Here is a 12,143-nt window from a genome sequence, read left to right as displayed (position 1 = left end):
AATACAGTTTTTGACAGATGCAAATGCATCCTAAGGTCAGTCACTTAAATCACAATGTTGAATATCATTTTAATTGTTGGAACTAGTTACAGGAAGTAAAAATATCAAGCTTAAAGGGATGCCATTACAATAACTTCATATACCTGTATAGGATCTCTTAAACTTCTTTTCCCTAAAGCAGAATGGATTTAAGTCGTTTAATCTGCTCTCTGAATTTGTTTCTCAGACCAGTAATCATCTTTGGAGATTACCTCAGTAATTTCTCCATTCAATGTCTTCCTTTTCAAATTAGTTGACGACCACAGCAGTGCAATATCCAAGCTGGGATGGCTATGTTTTGGGAAGGCGAGAGGTCAGGAAATGCAAGAATGTTAGAAATGGCTTCCATCAGTTTCTACCCTATCTACTCTAAAACTTTTGGGTTATTAGAACGTAGAGCTTTATGAGTAGATAATACTGAAAGTTGGTTTAAAGTTGCCTGACCCAACATAACAACACCTTGGTAATGGTGACCTGATGAAGGATACTGAACCTAACCTAACCTATATTAACACCTGACTAGTGATTATATGATCAAGGATGCCTTAGCTATCCTAACTTTAACGTTAAGCTCTATCTCACTTTCCTTAACCTTCATTTTAAGGATGACATCAAAAGGGAAAACTCTTTAACATCGACGATAATATATTCTATGTACTAAAGTGATTAAAGTGGGTGGAGCCGTCCCAACATTACTTAGTAAAAATGGGTCTGGATAAGCAACACAAACGTATTAAGCATTTATGATTTTTTTTATTTTCTGTTTGATTTTGATGAAGAACAAATTTCATTATTACTTGAAAACTTATTGCCGTCCAGATGTAATTCAATTTACTACTTTCTCAATGGAATAAACACAAAAGTTTTCACAACTATTCAGCATTTTATCTTTATTTGATAAGCACCTTTTGTACGTATAATCCACTCCTGCCATTTTATTGATATCTGCACACACACACACACACACACACACACACACACACACACACACACACAAACACAAACATATATATATATATATATATATATATATATATATATATATATATATATATATATATATATATATATATATATATATATATATATATATATATATATATATATATATATATTATAATATATATAATATATATATATTTTATTATTATTATTATCATTTTGCTTTGTCGCTGTCTCTCGCGTTAGCGAGGTAGCGCAAGGAAACACACGAAAGAATGGCCCAACCTACCCACATGCGCATATATATACATACACGTCCACACACGCAAATATACATACCGATGCATCTCAATGTACACATACATATACACACAGACACATATACATATATACACATGTACATAATTGATACTGTCTGCCCTTATTTATTCTCATAGCCACCTCGCCACACATGGAATAACAACCCCCTCCCCCCCTCATGTGCGCGAGATACTGCTAGGAAAAGACAACAAAGGCCCCATTCGTTCACACTCAGTCTCTAGCTGTCATGTAATAATGCACCAAAACCACAGCTCCCTGTCCACATCCAGGCCCAACACAACTTTCCATGGCTTACCCCAGACGCTTCACATGCCCTGGTTCAATCTATTGACAGCACGTCGACCCCGCTATACCACATCGTTCCAATTCACTCTATTCCTTGCACGCCTTTCACCCTCCTGCATGTTCAGGCCCCCATCACAAAAAAATCTTTTTCACTCCATCTTTTCATCTCCAATTTGGTCTCCCACTTCTCGTTCCCTCCACCTCTGACACATATATCCTCTTGGTTAATCTTTCCTCACTCATTCTCTCCATGTGACCAAACCATTTCAAAACACCCTCTTCTGCTCTCTCAACCACAGTCTTTTTATTTCCACACATCTCTCTTACCCTTACATTACTTACTCGAGCAAACCACCTCATACAACATATTGTCCTCAAACGTCTCATTTCCAACACATCCACCCTCCTGCGCACAATTCTATCCATAGCCCACGCCTCGCAACCATGCAACATTGTTGGAACCACTATTCCTTCAAACATACCCATTTTTGCTTTCCGAGATAATGTTCTCAACTTCCAAACATTCTTCAAGGCTCCCAAAATTTTCACCCCCTCCCCCACCCTATGATTCACTTCCGCTTCCATGGTTCCATCCGCTGCCAGATCCACTGCCAGATATCTAAATCACTTTACTTCCTCTAGTTTTTCTCCATTCAAACTTACCTCCCAACTGACTTGACCCTCAACCCTACTGTACCTAATTACCTTGCTCTTATTCACATTTACTCTTAACTTTCTTCTTTCACTCACTTTACCAAACTCAGTCACCAGCTTCTGAAGTTTCTCACATGAATCAGCCACCAGCGCTGTATCATCAGCGAACAACAGCTGAATCACTTCCCAAGCTCTCTCATCCACAACAGACTTCATACTTCCCCCTCTTTCCAAAACTCTTGCATTCACCTCCCTAACAGCCCCATCCATAAACAAGTAAACAACCATAGAGACATCACACACCCCTGCCGCAAACCTACATTCACTGAGAACCAATCACTTTCTTCTTTTCCTACACGTACACATGCCTTATATCCTCGATAAAAACTTTTCACTGCTTCTAACAACTTGCCTCCCACACCATATATTCTTAATACCTTCCACAGAGCATCTCTATCAACTGTATCATATGCCTTCTCCAGATCCATAAATGCTACATACAAATCTATTTGCTTTTCTAAGTATTTCTCACATACATTCTTCAAAGCAAACACCTGATCCACACATCCTCTACCACTTCTCAAACCACACTGCTCTTCCCCAGTCTGATGCTCTGTACATGCCTTCACCCTCTCAATCAATACCCTCCCATATAATTTACCAGGAATACTCAACAAACTTATACGTCTGTAATTTGAGCACTCACTCTTATCCCCTTTGCCTTTGTACAATGTCACTATGCAATCATTGCGCCAAACCTCAGGCACCTTACCATGAATCATACATACATTAAATAACCTTACCAACCAGTCAACAATAAAGTCACCCCCTTTTTTAATAAATTCCACTGCAATACCATCCAAACCTTCTGCCTTGCCGGCTTTCATCTTCTGCAAAGCTTTTAAGACCTGTTCTCTGTTTACCAAATCATTTTCCCTAACCCTCTCACTTTGCACACCACCTCGGCCAAAACACCCTATATCTGCCTCTCTATCATCAAACACATTCAACAAACCTTCAAAATACTCACTCCATCTCCTTCTCACATCACCACTACTTGTTATCACCTCCCCATTAGCCCCCTTCACTGAAGTTCCAATTTGCTCGCTTGTCTTACGCACTTTATTTACCTCCTTCCAAAACATCTTTTTATTCTCCCTAAAATTTAATGATACTCTGTCACCCCAACTCTCATTTGCCCTCTTTTTCACCTCTTGCACCTTTCTCTTGACCTCCTGCCTCTTTCTTTTATACATCTCCCACTCATTTGCATTTCTTCCCTGCAAAAATCGTCCAAATGCCTGTCTCTTCTCTTTCACTAATAATCTTACTTCTTCATCCAACACTCACTACCATATATATATATATATATATATATATATATATATTATATATATATATTATATATATATATATATATATATATATATATATATATATATATATATATTCCTATGAGTCCACGGGGACAATGAAACATGAAAAGTTCCCAAGTGCACTTTCGTGTAATGATCACATCATCAGGGGAGACACAATAGAGAAATATAACAGTCAGTTGATATACATCGAAGAGACGAAGCTAGGACGCCATTTGGTAAACATGTGATTGTCCAAAACATACAACGAGCGTTCATAAACTTATCATTTTACAAAACTTATCAACAATAAACTTATCTAATTTGTATAGACCATCACTAATATTAATATCATAATTCTTTGTGTATTTGATAATGAAAGATTCAATGATATTCTTCTTGGTAATAGAGTTAGAGTTAATAACTGAGATAGCGTTACTCCAGTCAATACAATGATCATAGTTTTTAAGATGATTAAACAAGGCATTTGATTCTTGTCCCGTTCTTATACTATATTTATGTTGCTTAAGTCTAACAGAAAGATCCTTACAAGTCTGACCAACATAAAATTTATCACAGTTTCCACAAGGCACTTTATAGATGCAACCAAATGGCGTCCTAGCTTCGTCTCTTACATGTATATCAACTGACTGTTATATTTCTCTCTTGTGTCTCCCCTGATGATGTGATTATTACACGAAAGTGCACTTGGGAACATTTCCTGTTTCATTTTCCCCGTGGACTCAAAAGCCGAACATCTATTGTAGAATCTAGATCGTTCTGAACCATAGATGGAAGATGTTGGATCTTTACTTCATCGATGATCGATAAGTTGATGTTTTGGGGAATTCGTCCTAAACTCGGGATAGTTCTATCAATTTGTCCCAAATAATGATCATGAGTGCCGAACAATTTGAAACTGGAACTGATAAGAATATATTGTTGTCCTAAATAAATGTGTCCCAGAAATAAATAAGATTTGGGATGATTAGGTGGGCAATGAATAAGAACATTTTGTGGGTCTGGGAAAACAGTACGTGATACTGGTCCATACTTTCAATCCAAGGTTCATTAACAACAATTTCCTTAAAGGAACAAGAACGAAGAACATTTTGTTGATGCCCAAAAAGTAGTTGGTACTTACATGAATTTGTTTATAAATTATGGAAAACCAAGGTATTGGGGGGGGGGCAAATCAAGTTGTCAAGCAATGGTTTATGGCACAATGCTAAATCATCCAAGGAGAGATGTGCAATCAACGAGGAATAAATATCTTATAATAGAAAGTTTATGTTATCAGCAAGAACGATAGTTTTTTGCGACCCTTTTGTATAATTAAAAGAGAATGGTATTACGTTCACAAGGCTGTAAGTATTGGAGTCAGTGAATGGTATGTGGATAATGACCGCTTCGAGGATCACGTCAACCGTTAGTAAGGAGTAATAACTGGCCACGTGATGCAGAGGGAGAGCTGGGGTGCAACCGAATTTCGTCATCGCTTGTTTAATGATACGTGTGAGTTCCGAGAAGGGAAAAATGATGGTATGACAACTTGGTTTACCAGATTATTAACATCTTCCAATAAGCCAGTGAAATAATGTGCATGATAAGTGATCTGGACATATAAACTATCAACATGTGTGGAAATAGTCACTATAGCACATATGGGATTAAGAGACTTTGACAGTAGTGCTACATGTTGTGTTAAGTTATTAACAGTTAACATTATGTCATTCAAATATTTAAAATGTTGTTTTAAGATCTTAGCTTTAGCCTTAATATACCTGTTGTTAAGAAGTTGTTGAAATTCTAAGGATCTAACCTGATTCCTAACTGAATTAAGTTCTTCCTGAGTAGCAATACCAAACAAACATGATTGGAGGGACCCTACAAAATTAAGCAGACCTCTCTTGCTTTTCCTTTGCTTTTTCTTGTTCATCCTGGCATTAGTATTTACTGGAGATTGAATGTCTTGCATTATGTCATACAGAATCACACAGGTACTATTCAATTTCCAGGTCCACTGTTGTAACAGAGTTGGAGGAGGAGCAACACTAGAGTTTCTGATGGACGCACTGGTGTAAAACTTGAGTAGGGTAGACCGTAAACGAGGTACGGCCTCCATTAGTTTTACTAAATTATCATAAGTGTAGGGTAGGCCCTCCAGGCGCAACTTAACTTTGTCCCTCACGAGGCGGACCCAGCGAGGAGTCGAGAGAAGGGCGCCTGGTATTGCCATGGTGTCATATACAGGAAGACACAATAAGGACATGAGAAGGAAGAACCTGTAAAATGATAAACTTAGGAACTTCTTAAAGGTGAGGTCTTAATGAATACTGATGTGTGTGTGGTGGTGTTGTGAGGGTGGTCGGTTCTGGTGTGGGGACAGTCTGAACAGTGGTAGAAGTTGGTTGGGTGACATTGTTTGGGGTTTGAGGAGTGTTGTCTGTTGTGGTACCGGGATGATCATGTTCAGAATACTGTAAAACTTTCAAGTGGTCCTCATGTTCTTCACGAATGTCAACTGTATTTAGATGTCGAACCCTAAACTTATGTCCCTTTATATGAGCTAAGACTCTATAGGGTCCAGAACATTTTGGGTCAAGTTTACGATCCTCACTTCTAGTGTTAAATTCTTGCACCATTACCAAGAGTCCGGGAGCCACCGTTAATGGTTTGGTCGATTTATTAGCCTGATCCGTGAAGGTGGTAGTGGCTTCAACTAGATTTTCCTTGATCCTTTGATGAATCAATTGAGTCGTGCGATATTTTTCCGCTACAACTGATCTCTGGACCGCTGGACATGAAGGAGGGGACGCTATTATGTCATACGGCAACACTTTATCAAAATCGTGTAAGGCGTGGAAGGGTGTGTCTCCAATTGACTTATGATAAGCTGAATTTAATGAACATTGGACATCAGACAAGGTACTCACTCCATTCATCATGATCAAAATTAATGTTGGTGCGAAGACACTGGAGGATCTTACGGTTCAACCTTTCTGCCAGGCCATTCGAGGCTGGATGACGTGCCATTATATTACATTTATTTATATTATGCAATTTATAGAGTTCTTCTAATAATGAGTTATTATATTCGCCACCATTATCTGTAACCAAAATCTTAGGAGCATTATGTCTGTCTAAGATATAATTTTTGAACGCCTTAGCGACCGTGGCTGCGTCTTTATTTTGAACTGGGACTAATTCACAGTATCTCGTGAAGGCATCAGTAATTACTAAGATGTATCTGTAGCCTGCCATGGACCTATGGAAACCTCCTAATATGTCCATATGAACTCTTTCCCATGGTATGTAGGTAAAGGATATTTCAACACAGTCTGCGGGGTAGTGGGACTTCCTTTGTATGTGTTATATGTTTGGCACCTCAAAATATAATCCTCAATGCTTTTCTGCATTTTTGGCCAGAAATACCTCAAACGAGTTTGCTTATAGCATTTATCTGCACCTGGGTGTGCGGTCTGCGGTGAATCATGTGCTAACTTCAAGAAATCCTGTACTAATGTTGTTGGAATTATTGTTTGCTTAACAACACGGGCAGGTACTCCTAATTTCGCGTCCCTGCACAAGACTCCCCCACTGTGCTAAATACAATTCTCTGACTGGAACAACTGTTTTAGCATCCAATGAATATCTTAAACCCTCTAGGTATTCTATGACAGGACCCCAGACTGGGTCATCTCGTTGATGTGGTGTCAACCTTTCTACATCAAAATCTACGGGGCTATTACCTACAGTGTCTGTACCCACTCTGCGGGAGAGTGCGTCTGCAGCTACATTGGATGAACCCGAAACAAAGCGAAAATCTGGTTCAAATGCTTGTATAGTTAAAAACCACCTCTGAAACTTTCCTGTAGGATCTTGTCTTTGAAAAATACCCAACAGAGCTCTGTGATCTGTATAAACTGTAATAGGGTAACCATATATGTATCCCTTAAAATGTTTGAGTGGCCAAACAACTGCAAGGCCTTCCAGTTCTGTTATTGAGTATTTCGATTCCGTCGTCGAACATGTACGGCTCGCATAGGCTATGGGAAAAAGTCTACCCCTACTTGACTCCTGCATAAGTACAGCTCCAAGACCCTGTTTACAAGCATCTGTGTGCAAAATGAAGGGTTTCTCAAAGTTGGAAATCGAAGGATAGGTGCTTCTATCAAGTGTCGCTTGAGTAAGTTAAACGCATTGTCTTGCGCTGTAGACCACTGGAATGTAACTCCCTGTTTCAGAAGTGAAGTGAGGGGGTTTGCGATCTTCGCGAAATTAGCGATAAATCTTCGATAATATCCTGCTAAACCAAGGAAGGATTTGACCTTGTCTGTTGTGGAAGGGACTGGCCATTCTACAACTGTTTTGACTTTATCTGCATTAGGTTGAATACCGTTTTCATCAACGGTGTGACCTAAGTAATTAATTCTTGTCTGTAGAAAGGAACATTTGGATAACTTGACTTTTAGGTTTGCATCCTTAAGTCGCAGAAATACTCTCTCAAGACTTTTGAAATGAGAAGCAATATCTGGAGACATGGCAATTATATCATCAAGATAACCAATACATCTTGGCCCAACATGTGACGACAAATGTTAGTCATTAACCTGAGAAGGTGATCACCGGTGAGGAATGAAGACCGAAGGCCATGATGCATATGAACTGCCAATGACCATCTGGCGTACTGAACACAGTCAGGGGGCGGCTTTCCTCTGACAAGGGAATCTGCCAAAATCCGCTCAACAAATCCAAAGTTGAAAATACCTTATTGTTACCGAGGCTATGAAGAAGCTCTGATACCACTGGTAATGGGAAACCATCTTTCAAAGTGACCTTGTTGTTGAGTTTTCTAAAATCTATGACTGGTCTAAAAGTTCCGTCCTTTTTCGGAACGATCAGAAGTGGTAAATTCCATGGTGATTGTGATTCCTCTATGACCTTATCTGTCAACATGTCCTGAACAAGTTTGTTTGCTATGTCTCTGTGCGCGTGTGGCAATCGATAGGCTGGGACGTAAGTGGAACGTGCGTCTTTCTCTAAGTTAATAATGTGAACATCCAAATGAGTTCTACCGAGTGGTTCTCCTGATAAGGCAATAGTAGACCTATACTGGTTAAGTAAGTCTGTTAACTGGTCAACATGTTTGGTTAATCCTACCTTGGATATCATGTCAGGGGTGATGGTGGGGAGCTGACTCAAGCCGTGCACTGCTGAGTCAGGGGTAGGAGGAGTAGGTGGTGGTGGGTTAATGGAATGTAAGACTAGACGGATGTTAAACTCATGCAACTCCTCGTCTTGAATTCCGGGCTTCAAAACGGAGAATTCCACAAGCTTGGTCCCTCTACAGAGACGGACAGGAGTGGGGTCCCGTATTGGCAATGTATACGGTAACCTTTCCATCTGCGGTCTCATGAATAGAGGCATCCATCGATAGCCCTTTGACAGTTAGTGATGAAGGTTCAGCAACTACTCTTAGTACGAGATCACCCTGACTATGTCTCAGTCCATGATCAGTCATCCACTTTCGAGAAAGTGAGAGAGGAACCTTCGTTAATGTGTTACTATGCAGAGTCATATTTGTTGAAGTTTACCAGGGCAATGAGTAGAAAAATAAAAGGGGTGGGTATTAGCCTTCGTGAAGCAGGACGTGGGAGCAGATGTATTAATGACTCTGACTGAGTGAGAACTCTTCTCTGACGATGGCAGGAACGTATTATCAACACAAACACATGATAAATAGGACAGATCTTATGTTGTTGCCACACATAGAGTGGCGTCCTAGTAACAAGTTAGCAGGAAAAGTTACACCACGAACAATGTAAGGGGTGACGGTCATGACCAAGTCGCCTATGCGAATGTTCTTTTTAATAGTGCCCCTTACGTCGAGATTTTCATTTGAAATACTTTGAAGGGGTGGGTAAAAGTCCGAGTATTTAACAAGATGAGTGCGCATTAATGGTTGAATAAAATCATAATGAAATGACATCTGCTTCCGTGCCGCTGTCTAGAAAGATTGTGATTGTCTTATCCTGGAAAGAACCCACTAAATCGAAACTTGTAATGTGAGAAAATGGCGAAGAACGAAAATGTCTTAAGAGTTCCTTATGTGATGGAGTCTTGTCATGAGCGAGAGATTGTCATTGTTGATAATGACATGATGAACCTGTGTTAGGTGACGTCTGTCTAGCTATATGCTCGACATTCCGCTGAAGTGTGTCTAGCGTTGCTATGATATGAACACCTGCTTGGTGGTGTTGGGCGCGAGCGGGTGAAGGTCAGCCTGATGTCTGACTGGAGGAAATCATGACTAGGTCGGCAGAATTGTGACGACCGAGGCTGTGATGACATGGGTTGTTGACTGCGTTTGTTGTTCTGGTCGAGGCTCAACGTGAGAATGAGTCCCATGTGTAAGGACACACATTCGCTTTATGTCCTGGTTGGCCACACCGGAAGCACGTCACTTTATGTGAGTGTTTGTCATCACTGAATCGCTGTATTTGACCATGAGAAGAATGATTGTGTTGATCACTAGAATGTTACGTCACACTTTGGGAAGCCGACACTCTCCCCAGTGTCTTGGTGTTGGAATAACCACATTTCTTTTGAGTGTAATTCAACACTTTTGTTACCGACCCACGATGATGGGTCGATGTTCTCATTAAGTAACCGTCGTCTTACGTCTGGAGGTCAGGTCCTAGAGAATGAAGGTTATGTGTAATAAACGCATGAGTGTTTGCACATGAGTTTCAGGATTCATCATGGCTGATATCCAGGGTAAGGATTCATAAGCCTGCCTAACTAATCTCATTCTTCCATGTAAGGTACTCCAGTGATCAGGGACTGACGTATCATCCAAGTATGTTGTGTTAAGAGCACGTAAAAGGACGTGTAGTAAACTATCTGAGAATGATTCCTCACAACCTGATGTAAACAACGTTATAAATTCCTCCCAAGATGTACAGTTTCCAATGTCATCTGAGTCATAGACAACCCTAGCTTAATTGTTAGGCTGGTTGAAATCAATGAGATTTTTAGCAGCCGATATAAGCGCTCTGTCTCCTGAATCACCATTATGTTCAACAATGTCCTCTGCATTTCTGATCCACTGATCAAAATTTGACAGTTTACCATCAAATAACTCGTGTGATTCCCTAGCTTGTTTTAGTGTTACAACGGTTTTTAGTGAAGGAGTTTTTGTGAGGTGGCGGGGGAGGTGGGTGTGGGTGTGGTAACGTGTGAGAAGGTTCTGTGGGTCATCTGTGTCACCAGAAATCTGTCAAAAACTTTGTGTGACGTCGCCATTTTAGAAGGCTGGTTCCGTTTATAATAAGGGATTCTAGGTAAATTCCTAAGTACATATGAACCTTTACGATTACCGCGTGGAATATCTTTGGACCCTGTAATACAATCTTACTTAACGTGTTTAAGTAATAATCCCCACAAAAATTGAAAATACAATTTAACACTATTGTCCTAATCCAAAATACATAACATGAATATTATTTAAAAATATTGTAATGAAATAAAGGCAATAAAAAGGTTGGCATAACAGTATAACATATCAATACAAGACTCTGTATATGAAAGGTTTAACATAATAGTATAACATATCAGTAATGGACCCCTATATATGAAAGTAATCATCACTAAAAACAATATGTACCATGTATGAAAACATAAGAAAGAATATATGCAAGAATAACTGAAAACTTATATTAATTTGCTAAACTACAAAGATGAATAATCATATTACCCAAAAGTATATATATGTCTATATTTATAGACTAGGAACTAGTAACACACAAAAGGATCATACCTCACAGAGTGAACCATTTTGACACAGTTCTTATCTGAATGGGAGATTCGCTTACGAAGGCGTCTTGGGTGTAGCGTAGTGAGGTGGAAACGCGTGTAGAGTAGCGGCTGGCTGGGTGTAGCGAGGTGGAGACGTGTGCAGAGTAGCGGCTCGCTGAGTGTTGCGAGGTGGAGACGTGTGCAGAGTAGCGGCTGGCTGAGTGTAGCGAGGTGGAGACGTGTGCAGAGTAGCGGCTGGCTGAGTGTAGCGAGGTGGAGACGTGTGCAGAGTAGCGGCTGGCTGGGTGTAGCGAGGTGGCGACGTGTGCAGAGTAGCGGCTCGCTGGGTGTAATGAGGCGGAGACGTGTGCAGAGTAGCGGCTCGCTGGGTGTAGCGAGGTGAAGACGTGTGCAGACTAGCGGCTGGATGGGTGTAGCGAGATGAAGACGTGTGCAGACTAGCGGCTGGCTGGGTGTATCTAGGTGGAGACGTGTGCAGAGTAGCGGCTCGCTGGGTGTTAGCGAGGTGGAGACGTGTGCAGAGTAGCGGCTCGCTGGGTGTAGGGAGGTGGAGACGTGTGCAGAGTAGCGGCTCGCTGGGTGTACGAGGTGAAGATGTGTGCAGAGTAGCGGCTCGCTGGGTGTAGCGAGGTGAAGATGTGTGCAGAGTAGCGGCTCGCTGGGTGTAGCGAGGTGAAGATGTGTGCAGAGTAGTGGCATCGCTGGGTGTGTAGCGAGGTGAAGTTG

Source organism: Panulirus ornatus, chromosome 70 (assembly GCF_036320965.1).
Source record: "Panulirus ornatus isolate Po-2019 chromosome 70, ASM3632096v1, whole genome shotgun sequence".
NCBI classification, from domain to species: Eukaryota; Metazoa; Arthropoda; class Malacostraca; order Decapoda; family Palinuridae; genus Panulirus; species Panulirus ornatus.
Note: the sequence above shows the minus strand (reverse complement) of the source record.